Genomic DNA, 15,961 nt, shown 5'->3' with positions numbered 1-15,961 from the left:
CCTTGGCCATTGCTGGTCAGACTTTGTGTCCAACAAACAATTGCTGAGAGAATCAAATGAGATTTGTTTCCTGCACAGTTTGTAAGCAACAGCTGCGGCTGTATGGACATGTGGCTCATTTTCCTGACGCTGATCCTGCTCACCAGATTCGCTCAGCGAGGGAGCCTCGTAAGTAGAGAAGGCCAATGTGCTGACCACGTGCCTCACCATTGCAGCAGGTTGATCGGCATCTCAAGGTGATGGGGATGTGTCAGGCATTTGCCTGGAGGATGGCCAGACGGAGACCACTAGAGTTCGGGGGAAAGTGGATCAGCGATGCGCTCCTCCGGCGCATGCTCCCATACCTGACCTTCCTGACCATTCTTCCTCCCCAACACCTCATTCCTCCCCACACCAATTATTTGTCAATGTCTCCCTCCATTTTGACCATCAACCCCACTGTAGGTGTCCTCCCTCCTTCTCTCTCTACTCTTCCTTTAGTTCTGTTGTGCCCTGATGCTGTTGGTGTCCCCCCCCACCCCCACCATCCCCCTCCTTTCCACTGTTCCTTTTCTTCTCTTTCATCCTGATCCTTTCAATGTTCTCACCCTTTGACGAGCCTTAACTATATATTCTTGATATATTCTATATATAATTCTATATATATTCTATTCTATATATATATTCTTGATATATTCTATAACTATATATTCTTAACTATATAATCAACAATTAAATTTGTATCGACAAGAAACAGAATCAAAGAAATGCATCAAAATATTTTCATCAGGAAACACAGAAAGTGACCATGTAACTTCGATGGGAGTAATGCATAAACTAAGTGAACAATTAAAAATAAACGGCATCAACACATGAAAATAGATAAACTTGACCTTCAGCAAATCCTCACCTCCTGTGCATCGACACAAAGCTCGCTGTTGCGGAGGAGTTAACTCCCAATGTTTGCTGCAGGACTGGTTTCATCACGTACTGTCTCGTTAGCTATCGTGTGCAGGCTGTAGCTGCTAGTTGCATCATTTTCTGCGGGCCCCTCCTGGTGGTAATTCAACATCCGATAGGGGCTCAAGCTCAAGACCCTAAGATTAAGCCAGCCACCTTAACCATGAAGCCAGCAACAGGCTTCACTTATTGACAAATCATCAGCTATGGCACAAACATAAACGCACTTGAGGCTCCCAAGCATATACCATGTGCAATGGCAACAGCAATTATCCGATAAGTATCTCACCCGTAATTGGAGGGAACAACCAATCAGGTCTCACCCAATCACGTGTCCCAGGTGGCTAGGATTTATACAGGCTGACCCCCAAAAAACAGAACCCATACTATTTAATATAAAATCATCATTGATCAGTAAAATGGCACAATGTTTGGCACAGATTACGATGAAAAGGCCAGGTCCGACTGTGCATGTGGCTTCAAATGTTTGCCACAGCGCTGCAAGCACACTTGGATTTGACAGGCGAAGTGGTTGATCACTCCAACGCATTCCACTGGAGGAATAAAGCAAATTTTATCGATAAATGTTGCTTTGAATTATTCAATGGATTGTCACCTTCATCATCAGATAGACGTTGTCCTTCAGATAGACATTACCCATCTTCAGATAGACATTGTCCTTCATCCTCAGATAGACATTGTCCTTCAGAAAGTCCAAAATATAGAAATCTGGCATGACAGATCTGGTGAGTGTGGGGTCCATTCAAGAGCAAGTCTTCAACTGATGACTTTGTCACCAAAGTGCATGTTAAGCCAGTTCAGTGAATCATCAAAGCCTGGTGTTAGCCAAGTGGTTAGGGTGGCGGCTTGGGATCCTAGGGTCCTGAGTTGAAGCCCCGTTGGCTGCTGAATTAATATACACCAGGAGGTTGCCTAAGCCTGTCATCCTTCCGAGGTCAGCAAAATGAGTACCAGTGTACTGGTAAGGGGGACACGGCATCAGCGGCATTGTCGCATCCCAACCAATGATGCAACCAGCAGCCACAGGCTGCACTTGATTGAGAGAGAGAGTGAATCGTTAGTGAATGAAATCATTTGAAGTGTGGGGAATGGCTCCACCCTGTTGAAACCATTGTTAATACCCTCTCAAAAAAAACTCTGTGACTGCCTTGGGCACCCCCAAACTTCCCAATAACGTGGATGCATCGTTTCATATTGACAGTCAATGCCATTCCTGTGTCGTCCGCAAACCAGATAGGGCTGAAGATTTCAGGTTTACAGGTTGTGACCCAGGAAGGTGCATTTTCATGAGTCGCTCAAGAACTGACTTACTTGCTCGAGAACTCGATCGGGGATGGTCATGTTGAGCCCCAGTACACGCAGTTTTTGGAGTTGACATGCCCACAAAGAAAAAAATGGGCCTCATCAGAAAACCAGACATTATCAAGGAAGTTAGGCTTTTCTTCAATCTTGTCTGAAAACCACTGACAGATCATCACACTTTTATGCAAATGGGCTGCAAACAATTTGTGTTTAATATGAATTCTGCATGGAAACAGTTTCACATCATGGATGAGAATTCTGCTCACCGATTCACATGAAATTCCAAGCTCTTGACTCTGATGCCTGAGAGATTTCTTAGGATCTCTGCCCACTGAATCATGAACAAGGTCAAGGTTCTCAGAAGACCTTACATCTTAAAGGATGTCCCAAATGTGGTTGGTCCTCCAACACTTTTGCTGTTGAGACATGCGACAGTGCCTTTTGATCTGAACTTTTTGAACCAGGAAAATATCTGTGACTTGTCGGTCACAGTGCAAATTCCAACCTCAGGTTTAAACTCGATTTGAGTCTTCTTGTAAGAGTCCATTTTCAGAAAAAATCTCCACAGGATACATATTTTGCCAAATTGTCCATGGCATTTTAACGAGTGAAGCATTGTCGCCAACTTTTATCATCTATCCTGCAGTTCACTCTTCTTCAATCTTCAATTTGAGAACCACCTCAACAACATCGAGTCTGGCATTTCACTCAGGCTGACTGGCAGAGTCTTCAAGTAACCATAAAACTTCTAGACTGGTTTCCCATCTCTACTTTCTCCAACATCAACTCATCCTGGGAATTCTTTCAAAGAAACTTGCTCTCTCTCATGCAAAGATTTATCCCATCTCGTCTTCAGTTGTCCTACCCTTCCTCCCGCCCATGGTACAATGAAGCCTGTGGCGAGGCAGTTGTCCTGAAACAACTTGCCTTCGCCCCATGGAAGGCAAATCCAACTGAAGGCAATCTCAGTTCCTTCCACAAAGCTCGGAACAAGCGTACGTCTACCATCAGGAGAGCAAGGAAGCAACATCTTTCTCATCTCAAGTCTGAACTCTCAAACCTGTCTCCCTCCTCCAAATCCTGGTGGTGTCTCGATAAGTCTGTTTCCAGTGTAGGTTCTCCCTCCATCCCCTCCCTTACCTCAAATGGCCACACAGGTGATCCCCTCTTCCTGCATTTCACTGCACATGAAAAGGCTGAATACCTCAACTCCATGTTTGCTTCTAAATATTGGGTCCTAAACCCATTGCTTTCTGCATCCAGCTTACCCAGTCATAACCCAGCTGCTCCTGAAGTCCATGTCCTTTTCTCCCAACAATGTGGAGAGGTTGCTGTCAAATGTCGACTCAGATTCTGAAACCGGTCCAGACAGCATCAGCCCATGTGCCCTAAAAAACACCTGCTTTTCTGCTCTTGCTCACCCTCTCTATGTTATATTCACCCTCTCATCTGCCATCTGCTTGGAAATCAGCAAACATTACCACCCTGCATAAAAAGGTGCAAAAACAGATTCCTGCAACTACAGACCAATCAGCCATCTCCCAATCATCAGCAAGGTTATGGAATCCATCATCGCTTCAGACATGAAATCCTTCCTCTTCTCCAAAGGCCTGATTTTCCGATCATCAATTTGGTTTCAGACCAGGTCACTCTACCCTGGATATGCTACTTCTGCTCTCCCAACAATGGATGGAGGCCCTCAATGACGGACATGAAATCAGAGCCATATCCCAAGACATATCGTGTGCTTTTGGTATGGTCTGGCACCCTGTCCTGCTCACCAAACTCTCTTCCTATGGTATCCAAAGCAATCTCCACTCATGGCTTGCAGACTTCCTCTCCTGTCACAGCCAACGTGTGGCCCTAAATGGAGTTTTCTCATCCCCTCTTTCTGTCCAGGCTGGAGTTCCCCAAGGCAGCGTTTTGGGCCCTGTTCTTTTTGTGGTTTTCATCAATGAGCTCTCTGACTCTCTGGAAAAACCTCTATTTATTTGCTGATAACTCCACCCTCTGCCATACCATCTGTAATCCCTCAGAACGGCAAGCAGCAAGCAGTCTCTGCAGATCTGGATAAAATCACAAACTGGTGAAACACGTGGAACATGACTTTCAATCCTGACAAATCTCACACTTTCATGATGTCTTTCCAAAAGGACCATCTTGTAACTACCCCCCCCCCTCTTCCCCCCATATACTTTCTCAACAATCCTCTTGAAGAAGTCCTTTCATTCAAGCTTCTGGATCTCACTATCTGCCATGATCTTTTCTGGGAAAGCCACATTTCCAAGCTGGCCTCCAAAGCCAGTCGCTGTCTCAGCATCTGCCATCATGCAAAGTCCTTCCTTGGCACACCTGAGCTCCTGATCACATACACAGCTTTTGTCTGCAGCCTGATGGAGTACTGCACCCACTTCTCACCTTTCTCAGCTTCACAATGTGGAAACCAAGGCATAGAGGATCACTGGTATCTCCCCGGATGAGGCTGAGTCTTTGGGCCTCTCACTCTCTCACCACAGGCAGATTGGTGGTCATTGTCTTTCACCGTCTCCTCTCCAGTATCCTCCACCCCGTCCCCCAAATTTTTCTGCAATATGTACCCCCCACATTTCCGCAGGGCTTTTAAGGTCCGCAAGCAATCCCCTTCTGGTAAAACTACCAAATTCAAGAATCACTGCTCAACTTCACTCTTTCATTCCTCTTTTTCCCCGCCTTTGCAGTAAACTCGCTCACTCTGTTCAATCCCATTCTTCGCTCCAAGCCTTCAAAACAGCTGTTCACCACCACCTCTTATCTTCCCCCATCCAAATCCTCGATCTTTTCTACCTCCGTTAATCCACCCCAAACCCACCTCCTTCAAATTCTCTGCTTTCTTTCCTAAAAGTCCCTGTAATGTCCACCTTGTATACCCCGTGTTCTCCGCCCATCCCTCTCCCTTCCACAGATCTCCTAATGTCTCTGTTCCCCACTGTTTTATCCTTCCCCCTCCAACCCCTCTTATCTGCTGCTCCCTTTTTTGTATGTTCTGTGTGTTCGCTCTCATTCGAGCCTCGACATTTTATTTAAAAAAAAAAAAGAAATCACCTTAAACACCAAGAGGTCACTGGTAAGACAGAAGATATTTTATAAAAAGTGGGTTGTTTTTTGGGGGGTCACACTGTACATAATTAATCCCCTACCCCACGATCACAAAGAAGGCTGTGGAAAGCACCCAAGGAAAGCCACACAAGGTAAACCTGGCTGATGGGGGTGTGTCGCATTGGAATTATCATTCAGGTATGGGCTACTTGTGAATGCTTGGCGGCTGTGGAGGAAGCTGGACGATGTATAAAACAACAAAGGGCTTACATTGTGTGCATATTCTTGAGCAGTGTTTTCACATTTTGTTGCTGCACGGCCTGGAATTAAATTGCATCAGATGTTTTTGTTTTTTTTCCACGTTCATTTACACATCATAACCCACAGCTTCATAGAGAAAAAACAAATTCTACAGATTTCAGAAAATTAATTACAAATACAAAACAAGAATATCTTGGTAGGATAAGTGTCCACCCCCATTATAACAGCAATTGTAAATTAGCTCCGGTGTAACCAATCACCTTCAAAATCACACACCGAGTTAATTGGCCTCCACGGGTGTTAAATTTTAGTGACTAATTATTTCAGAATAAAATCAGCTGTTCCTGTAGGTTTCCTCTGCTGGTTCGTGTATTTCACAGCAAAGACTCAAGCATGAGGACCAAGGTGAGGTCAGGTCAGGTATGGGAGCCTGTGCCGGAGCAGCGCATCACTCTGTCAACTTTCTGCCGGAACTCCAGGGGCCTCCATCTGGCCATCCCCCAGGCAGGTGCTTGGCCCATCCCCATCTCCTTGAGATTCTGATCAACTTTCTGCAACCATGAGGCACGTGGTCAAGACCATTGGCCTTCTCCACTCATGAAGCTCCCTCGCTGAGAGAATCTGGTGAGCAGGATCAGCGTCAGGAAAACGAGCCACATGTCCATACAACCGAAGCTGACGTTCACAGAATATCCATATATCCATCTGTTGGGACCATACTCTGTACAGAGCATTTGTGCTGCTAAAGCAGTCTCCTGGGCCATTGCGCACAATCCTGGATGGGTCGCCACTCCAAGACAGGATACCAGCAAGCTGGCACTCATGGACTATGCAGGAAACAAATCTCATTTGAGTCTCTCTCAGCAACTGCTCATTGAAAACAAAGCCCGACCAGTGACAGCCTAGGATTCTCCAAAAAGACCTGGTACCAAAGGAATTAAGTCGCCGGCTCAGATCCCTGGTCAGAGTCCAAGTCTCACATCCATAGAGCAAGACTGGAAACACCAAGGACCTGAAGACTTGGACTTTCATCCTCCTGCACATGTACCAGCAGCACCACACCCCATGATCCAGTGAATCCATGACTTCCCAGGCCCAAACCAGACATCTATTGACCTCTGACTCACAGTCCGCAGAGACATGAATATTACTGTCAACGTAAGTGAATCTCTCCTTGACATCAACATCCTCACCACAAACAGGTACAGACAAGATGTCATTGAAAAAATGGATCTTAGATTTGACCCAGGAAACGCCTAATCCAAGTGGCTACGACTCCTCATTCAGCACCTCGAGGGCTCCCAAAAGGATATCTAGAGTCTTCGCGAAGATGACTGCAACATTCTGTGAAATCAAGGTCAGAGATCTTGACATTCCCAAACGATGCACCGCTGCTTCATCTCTCCAACATCCTCCCCAGAATCCAGTCCATACAAGCTCTGAAAATTGTGGGGTCCGGTACAGACCCCTGAGGAACTCCAATAACACTGGAAATAAGTCCGAGATCGTATCACCACATCACACAGCACCCTCAATGACAGAGTATAGTTCAGACATCATATTGATCAGTTTTGGTGGCACCCCCCAAAGACCATATGCCTGGTGTTGGCTTAATGGTTCGGGTGGTGGGCTTTGGATCCTAGGGTCCTGAGTTCAAATCCCACTCAGCTGTTGAATTAATACCAGGTGGGGGTAACTCGGCCAGTCATCCTTCCGAGGTCGGCAAAATGAGTGCTATCATGCTGTTATACTGTGTCGGAATGTCGAACAGTCCAGGATTGTGCCAAATAGCCAAGGAGACTGCTTAAGCAGCACCAACGCTCTGCACAGAGTATGATCCCAATCTCCCCCTTCTCCTCCTTCTCCCCCAAGACCAAGAATCTTCCAGAGGGCATTCCGATTCACTGAATGCAATGCTTTGCAAAGATCAACAAAGGCTACAAACAGCCCTTGCCGAAACTCTCATCTGTGTTCGGGGAGGACCCGAAGAGCAGGGATACGGTCAATCGTTGACGTCAGGTGTAAAGACTGACTGCTCTGGACGCTGGTGCTCAAGCAGATGGTGGTGAACCCTATCAAGGATTACCCGAACAAAGACCTTGCCCGGCACTGAGAGCAGCGTCACCCCTCGGTAGTTGCTGCAGTCCTGGCGAACACCATTCCCTTTCCAGAGAGGGACAAGAAGGCCCCTCTTCCAGTCAGCTGGGATTATGCCTGTGTTCCAGGCGGAGCACAGAACTGCGTGCAATGACACGAGTGCAGCATTTCCACCAGTCTTGAGAGGTTCAGCATGGATACCACAGATCCCTGGAGCTTTACCACATTTCAACAGGTTCACCGGAGCCTGTGTTTCCACAAACGAATGTGGATCACAGTTGATTGGAGGGTGAGCAATAGGGATAGTAAAACCCCTGACATCCAACTTGACAGCTGGTGGATCAGTCTGCTGCAGCTGTTCAAAGTAACTGGCCCAACGGGCCTTCACTTCGAACTGCTCTGTCAAGAGCACACCATCCTCCGCTCGAACTGCAGTCTACTGATGAACGGGATTGGAGGAACGCAATGCACAAATTCCCCTGGAAGCAGGATGAGAATCACCTGACCACAGGTGATGCTCTACCCCCTCACAGATTCCTCACTTCCTTGTCCACCCTTAGCGCATGTACAGTTTTACGCCTCAGCTGTCTGAACAGCTGAGCTCTGCCATTCAGCCTGGCCCTGCGACTCTCCTGGTCAATGGTCTCCAATGTCCCTTGAGAGACAAAATTCCTCTTCGCCCTTCAGTGAGTTCCAAGACATCCACCAGCAACATCAAGGGCGATGGTCTTGAAGGCTTAAAGGTACTCAACAACTCTTCAGGATTCCCCAAAGCACCCAGGCCCCCCAAATCTCCACTCAGCCTGTTCGCTACCTCCTTAGCTACCCTCTGATCCTTGAGCTTGCGAACATGCAGTGCAGGCTGGGATGGTACCATTCTCCCAGATTTAAGCTGCAACTTCAGAGATGCGACAACAAGCCTGTGGTCAGTATTGAGGAACTGAGCACTCCGGTGGACCCTGCAGTTCTAGACCATCCTCCAGTGACCAGCATCATCCTCCTCATCCTCCAGTGACCAGCAATGAGCACATGGTTGATCTCCTTTGCTACACCATCAGCGTTGGAATACAAAGTCCAACGGAGAGCCTGTGGGCGCTGAAACCATGAACCAGCCACCCTAAATCCATGACTTCTTGCAAAGTCAAGGAACTTATTGCTATTCTGGTTCATAGTTCCAGACCCATGGAGATCAACACATGTCTCATAAACATCCCCATCAGTTCCAGTCAATGCATTGAAATCCCCCAAGTCAAGAATAGTATTTCGCCTGGTGCACTGATCAACCACAGACTCGAGTGTGGCAGAGAATGCGTCCTTCACGGTGAGATCACTTGCCTCAGTCTTAGCATATACAGAGACCAGAGAAACGACACCCAAGGAGTGACGAATCCTTTCTCATAATACGCTCATTGACTGGTGTTACCTCAATTACCATTGGAATCAGCTTGTTGGACACAGTAACAGCAACTCCCTGGGCATGGTAACCATCAGAGTAACCACGCACCATGATCTCGCCGCAATCCGGTCTCTGAACCGCAGAGAGTGCTGCAATACCGATGTCCAAATGCTTGAACTCAGATGATAACAGAGACAGGTGATTATCCTCTCTTAGAAATAGGACATTCCAGGCAGCCACCCGAAGGGACCGCCTCAGATTAACCCAAGGAGACCGCTGTCTGGTGGACATGAGACATTGCTTGACCGAGTTCCCTGGCGGGGTTTCAGTCAGTGGATGATGAATCAGTTCCCCCAGAGCTATGAGGTATTCCTGATATCATCGGTACTTCAGGTACCCTATCAGGGGTCCACTGAATCAAAATACATCCAAGAGCCAATGGGGTTGGGCATGCTGCACATCAGCAACCCGCTGCGTTCATGCCTAGGATCACCAAGGAATTGAACAAGATGGTAGACAACGGCTTCATAACTCTGGTGGAGGAGCCAACTGAATGGGTCAACTCAATCATCGCTGCAGTTTGCAATGGCAAGCTAAGAATATGTTTGGATCCTCGAGATCTCAACAAGGCCAATAAACGTGAGCATTATCCCATGAAGACGGTTGGAGAGGTGGTCTCCAACATACCAAAGGCCAACTTATTCTCAGTATTGGATGCAAAGAGTGGGTTTCTACAGATTCTCCTGGATGAGGAAAAAATCAAACCTGACGACCTTCAATACACCGATGGGTTGTTTGTTTGCTGAAGCCACCATTTGGATTGAAATGTGCCCCAGAAATATTTCAGCGTATAATAGATCAAACGTTGGATGGCATTATTGAAGCCACAGCGATCATGGACGATATCTTGATTGCAGGACAAGATCGCGATCATCAGGACAGCATTTTAAAGTCGGTCAAGGAGAGGGCTACATCCAACAACCTCAAATTGAACATGCAAAAATGCAAAGTTCACCAAAAGGAGGTTCGGTATGTCGGGCACCTACTTACTGCAGATGGACTCAAGCCTGACCCCGAAATAATTGAAGCCCTCCATAATATGCCTTCTTCCATGGAATAAAGAGGACGTGCAGCATTTTCTTGGATTTGTTGCTTACCTGGCGAAACTTATTCCTCAACTGAATGAAGTCAATGCACCACTTCGAGCTTTACTGAGAGCTGATAGTATTTTTGACTGGCAATTTCTATAAACTATTGGATCTCTGCTATCAGCAGCCTGAACTGAGATACTATGATGTGAAGGCACCAGTAGAGATCCATGTGGATGCAAGGCAAAGCAGTCTCGGTGGTGTCTTAATGCAGGAGGGGAAGCCGGTTACATACACTTCGTGATCCCTCTCAGAGGTGGAATAACGGTATGCTCAGATTGAAAAAGAAATGCTTGCATTCCTCCACGCCTGTATGAAATTTGACTGCTCCAAATTTGGCAAGACAGTGACTGAATTTACAGATCACAAGCCACTTCAAGAGATTTTCCAAAAAACCTCTTCTGTCTGTTCCCATGCATCTGCAGAGGATGCTGTTACTTCTGTAGTGGTACGATCTCGAGGTAGTGCATCAAAGTGGCAAAGACATGCAGCTACCAGATACACTATCTCGTGCTTATCAGACTCACCAGTTGTCAGGACAAGAAGTCAATCTGGAGCAGGTTTCCATGTTAGACTTCATCTCCATCACCAAGGAGAGGTATGTCCAGCTGCAGGAACAGACTTGACAAGAGTTACAACTTCTGTCGGACGTGATCCACACTGGATGGCCCAGGTATCGAAACAAAGTGCCCATTCCATTGAGACCACATACTGGGATTCAAAGAGTGAGTTAGGTGTCTCTGATGGAATTATCTATAAAAGGTATGCGTAGAGTCATGCCACCTAGTCTCCATCTGCACTTGCTCTCCATCATACACAGCTCTCACCTTGGCATTGTAAAGTGCAAACAGCATGTTTGGGAAGTGCTCTGTTGGCCAACAATGAACCAACAGATCGAAGAGGCAGTGAGAAACTGCACTACATGTACAGATTACCAAAATAAGCTTCCTCTGGAACCGCTCATACCAACAGATTCCACATTTACCATTCAACCAGGTTGCCGTGGACTGGGTTGAGTCAAAACAATACATTTTGGTTGTCGATTATTATTCGAAATTTATCGAGGTGTGTGAGCTCTAGGAAATGAGAAGCTGCACAATGATTGATGCTCGAAAATCCATCTTTAGTACACGTGGTATACCTGAGGGTCTTATGAGCGGCAATGCATGCTTGTTAGTGTCCAAAGAGTTCAAATCGTTCTGTTTTGATTCCGGCATTAACCAAACTACTTCCAGCCCTCGATTTGGGTATAAGACACATAACATATAAAGATATAAGGGTATATATAAAGATTTGGCTGTTGATGGGTATAAGACACATAACAAGCTGCCCACAAAGCACAGCTTACTTGTACCAAAACCCTACAGCTTTCATGAGGTTAAATGGCATTTTGACACGGAAAAGACCAAGCAAAAGTTCGATCATGATCGAGTAGCACGAGAGCGGCCATCTTTTCAGGGTCGGCAAGTCCGCATGGAACAACTTACTGGCACTATAAAATGGGTACCTGGTGAAATCGTACAAAAACACACGAATCCCCTCGGTCCTACATGCTCCAAGCAGGAAACCGTTTGTTCCGCAGGAATCGCAGACGTCTCCAATCTTCAAACAAGCTGGCCAACCACACTGGCTATGTGTACGAGCCAGAGATGGGAAACTCGGACGATGATGAACACAATGATACTTCCTCCCCTTCTCCTACCAACAATGGTGATGAATGCAACGTTAACATTTCCTTTGCCCCCCTTTTTGCCCCACACTGTTGTGCTGGATGAACAGCTCGACGAGCCTGTTCCTTCCACTATTCGCTCAGGCCGTGTTGTAAAATGGCCGGACAAACTGAATCTTTGATTTTGTGTGTGTGTCGGTTTATTATGATTATTAGGGTACCCTATTGTTTTTCTTCTGTTTATTATTGTTACGCCGGCATTTTGCACCCTTTTTCGCTTTAAAAATCATTTTCTCTGGAACACTAAGTCCGATCGACAGGAACTTTTCACCGTAGCATGTATCTTTTTTGATAGCACAATCACGTTATAATTATGACGTCATTGGTCACGTGGTACGGGCGCCATCTTGAAAAAAGTGATAAACTTTGGACATCTGTATCTCGGAAACCGTGCAATGGAAAAAATTTTCGTTTGATACATTTTACTAAACTCCCTATGGGGAACACGTGTGATTTTTCGTGATGTCATAGGTGAAGCGATATACCGGTGAAAATTCGTCAAGTACAATGCCGTATAGGAATAATCTGAAATTTTTTGAGCGTCATCTACGCCAAAATTCATCGTGAAAAATGTTTTTTTTTGACGTCATCGATGAGGTAATTCGGCCGCCATCTTGTTTTTTAGTGTTTTTTTTTTAAATCTTCTTCTCCAGAAGGGCTGGACAGATTGAGGTGAAACTTTACAGGTACATTCCCCAAGAGGTCCTTTCTCAAGTTTGTTAATTTCTTGTTGACAGGTCACATGGTTTGGTGGCCATCTTGAAAAAACCCTAAAACCTTCAAACATCTTCATATCCAGAAGCGCTGGTCGAATGAAGGCGAGATTTCAGAACTATATTCGTGACATGTATGCGATGCAAGTTTGTTAATTTCGAAGTGATAGGTCACATGGTTTGGCCGCCATGTTGGATTTAAGAAAATATTAAATAATGTTTTCTCTGGAATTTCATAAGCCATCGAAGCAAAAATTTGCAAGTGCCTTCCTCCCTCAAGTCTGCATACATGGTAAAAAAAATTTCCTCAGAAGTCACATGGTTTGGCGGCCATCTTGGATAGAAAAATAGACCTTATACGATTTACACGAAACTTCACATACTTGTTCGGGTCGACGATGGAAAGCAGAATTTAAATTTATGATATCATAGGTCACAAGGTTCGGCAGCCATCTTGGATTGAAAATGAATACATTTTTAAAATCTTCTTCTCCAGAAGGGCAAGACAGATTAAGACGAAACTTCACAGATATATTCCCCATGAGAGCCTTTCTCAAGTTTGTTAATTTCTTCTTGATCGGTCACATGGTTTGGCGGCCATCTTGAAAAAACCCTGAAACTTTCAAACATCTTCTCCAGAATCGCTGGTCCGATGAAGGGGAGATTTCAGAACTATATTCGGGACAGGTAGGCGATATAAGTTTGTTAATTTCGAATTGATAAGTCACACGGTTTGGCCGCCATGTTGGATTGAAGAAATATATTAAATAATGTTTTCTCTGGAACCGCTTAACCTAACGAATCGAAAATTTGCAATTATCATCGACCATTGTGTATGCACGCGTGGTAAAAATTATGACGTCACAAGTCACATGGTTTGGCGGCCATATTGGATAGAAAAACGTACGTTTACCGATTAACACGAAACTTCACAAACGTGTTCCAATACCGAGTTGGAAGCAGAATCTAAATTTGTGATGTCATCGGTCACATGGTTCGTCAGCCATCTTGGATTTAAAAATAATATCTTTAAATGTCTTTTTCTCTGAAACGACAGAACAGATCCAGGCGAAACTCCACCACTATGACCGCCTCTCCATGACGAATAAAAAGTTCTCACCCCCTTTTGAGGTACGACGCAACGTTTGGCAGCCATAGTGGATTGAAGGAAAAATATTAATTAATGTTTACTCTGGAACTACTGCATCAATAAATGTGAAACATCAGCTTTATGGTGGAACAGTCATGCGGAATGACCGTTTGAAATTTGAATGGGATCGGGCCCAGTGTATGGCAGCCATGTTGGTTTTAAGAAAAATATGAAATGATGTTTTCTCTGGAACTGCTTAACCTAGCGAAGCGAAAATTTGCACTAATCATCTCCCCTCGTGTTTGCACACGTGGTGAAAATTATGACATCACAAGTTACATGGTTTGGCCGCCATCTTGGATTGAAGTATAAATATTAATTAATGTTTACTCAGGAACCGCTGCGTCTATATATATGAAACTTCACAATTGTAATTTAGCCGACATGAGAAACAAAAGTTTTAAATTTCAACCTGATCGGTCATACGGTTTGGCAGCCAGAATTATTTAATTATATGAATCTGTTCGCCAGTAATAAGGAAATTGAACGCTTTGTGCTGCCCGGTCCGTAGCTCTTCAGTCCCACACCATATCGAAGCAGGCCTCGATTTGTATCACTCTTAAATAATGTTTTTTTCTGGAACCACTTTCCCGATGAATGCGAAGCTTTGCGACTGTCAGCTGCAGAAAGTCCCATGTTGTATCAAAGGCGGACGGACTGGGTACCCGGTCATCACTGCCAGCAGTTATAAAGTGGCAGTTCTAGTTGTTATTATTATTACTACTATGTGTGTTCATATAAATTGCTCATTTGTTGATTGTAGGTGAAATTCAATCTTTAAATTGATTTTCATTCATTTATTTTCATTTACCTTATTGGTGGAGGGTGATGAGAATACTCGTGTGAACCAGATAAAAAACTTAATTATGTATGCAAAGTTCACGTGTTTCATTGCGGGAATGGTTGATCCATGTGGTCCAGATTGAATCCCACAGTGTGTTACAAAAGACTGATATCGGGTAGGCATGGGGTGACTTGGCATATTTGCAGATAGCCTGGAGGTGAAGGCAATTTGTGAGATCTGGATAAAGCCGAAATTATGAGATATACGATTTGACGGTCAATGTTTACTTCAAAAACAAACAGCATTCCACTGCAAAAGCTATTGTCATAACAGGAGGAGTCAATGAAACGTCGTTGTCTGCCATACAATGGTATCCTGGACTGGGGCCATTACGATGCTCTCATTCCAATGTGCAATGTTTTCATGGGTGAGACTGAGTGGCAATCAGTTGGAAAGAAATCCATGAAAATAGATGAACCTGTCAAAGAAAATGACAGTCATTCAAATCTATAATAATAAATGTGTGTGTGTGTGTGTGTGTGTGTGTTTTTCCTCCATTCCATCCATCTATTGGGACCATACTCTATGCAGAGCTATGGTGCTGCTTGGCTATTGGGCACAATCCTTGACAGGTCACCACTCCAACACAGGATACCAGCAAGCTGGTATTCATTTTGCTGACCTCAGAAAGATGGCAGGCTGAATCAACCCCACCTCGTGTTAATTCAACAGACAAACAGAACTTAAACTCAGGACCCTAGGATCCCAAACCCACCACCATAACCATTAAGCCAACACCAGACATATGTCGCCTCGAGAACTCCAAAAACCATGAAACCTAGCAGCCTGAAACTTTGCATGAATATCAAGGGAAATCCAAGAGAGTGCAACAGTGAAAATTGTGTGTTTGGGTCAATTAAAACAATAATTGGCTTAATTAAAAAAAAATTAAAACAAATATGATGGCACAGTCTTCTGTTTCTCATCACAGCAATAACTTTTTGCATTTTCAAGTTTTCCTTCATTAAGTCCTCCCTCATTGTTACAATCAATCAATTTATGGTATGGACAGCTGCAACATCGATCTCCATTCAAATAACTGTGGAAAGCAAATATAGTAACTTATGAGACTTCATTCCTTTTACATGCCCAAGCCAATCTGATTCACATGAACCATCCTCACTCACAGTCCCGACTAGATACATTAAAAAAAAACTTGCATTCAAATCAATATACACGAGTTCCATTACAAGGAGCTTCAACACAAGAGGAGCCATTAAGCCAACAAAGCATGCACTACTATTGCAAACCTCTGGTTGTTTGTCCATGCTCTGTCCTTGTAAATG

General features: G+C 44.8%; 1 protein-coding gene and 1 long non-coding RNA gene across 6 annotated transcripts in view; one reads left to right on the top strand and one right to left on the bottom strand.

Moving 5' to 3' along the window:
* The window catches only part of LOC147012575 (uncharacterized), a 42,288-nt gene extending 28,209 nt beyond the window's left edge, over window positions 1-14,079 (top strand). The window contains exon 3 of the long non-coding RNA XR_015050998.1: window positions 11,822-14,079. This is a non-coding gene — a long non-coding RNA (uncharacterized LOC147012575). The remainder of the gene's footprint in view (window positions 1-11,821) is intronic.
* LOC147012574 (astrotactin-2-like) overlaps window positions 1-15,961 on the bottom strand; it is a 954,475-nt gene that overhangs the window by 681,855 nt on the left and 256,659 nt on the right. The gene's annotated exons all lie outside the window — the stretch shown is intronic.

This window comes from Eptatretus burgeri, chromosome 14 (genome assembly GCF_056783735.1).
Source record: "Eptatretus burgeri isolate ZD-2024b chromosome 14, Ebu_testis_v1, whole genome shotgun sequence".
NCBI classification, from domain to species: Eukaryota; Metazoa; Chordata; class Myxini; order Myxiniformes; family Myxinidae; genus Eptatretus; species Eptatretus burgeri.
The sequence above is the reverse complement of the archived record's forward strand: the minus strand, read 5'-3'. Positions and strand labels throughout refer to the sequence as shown.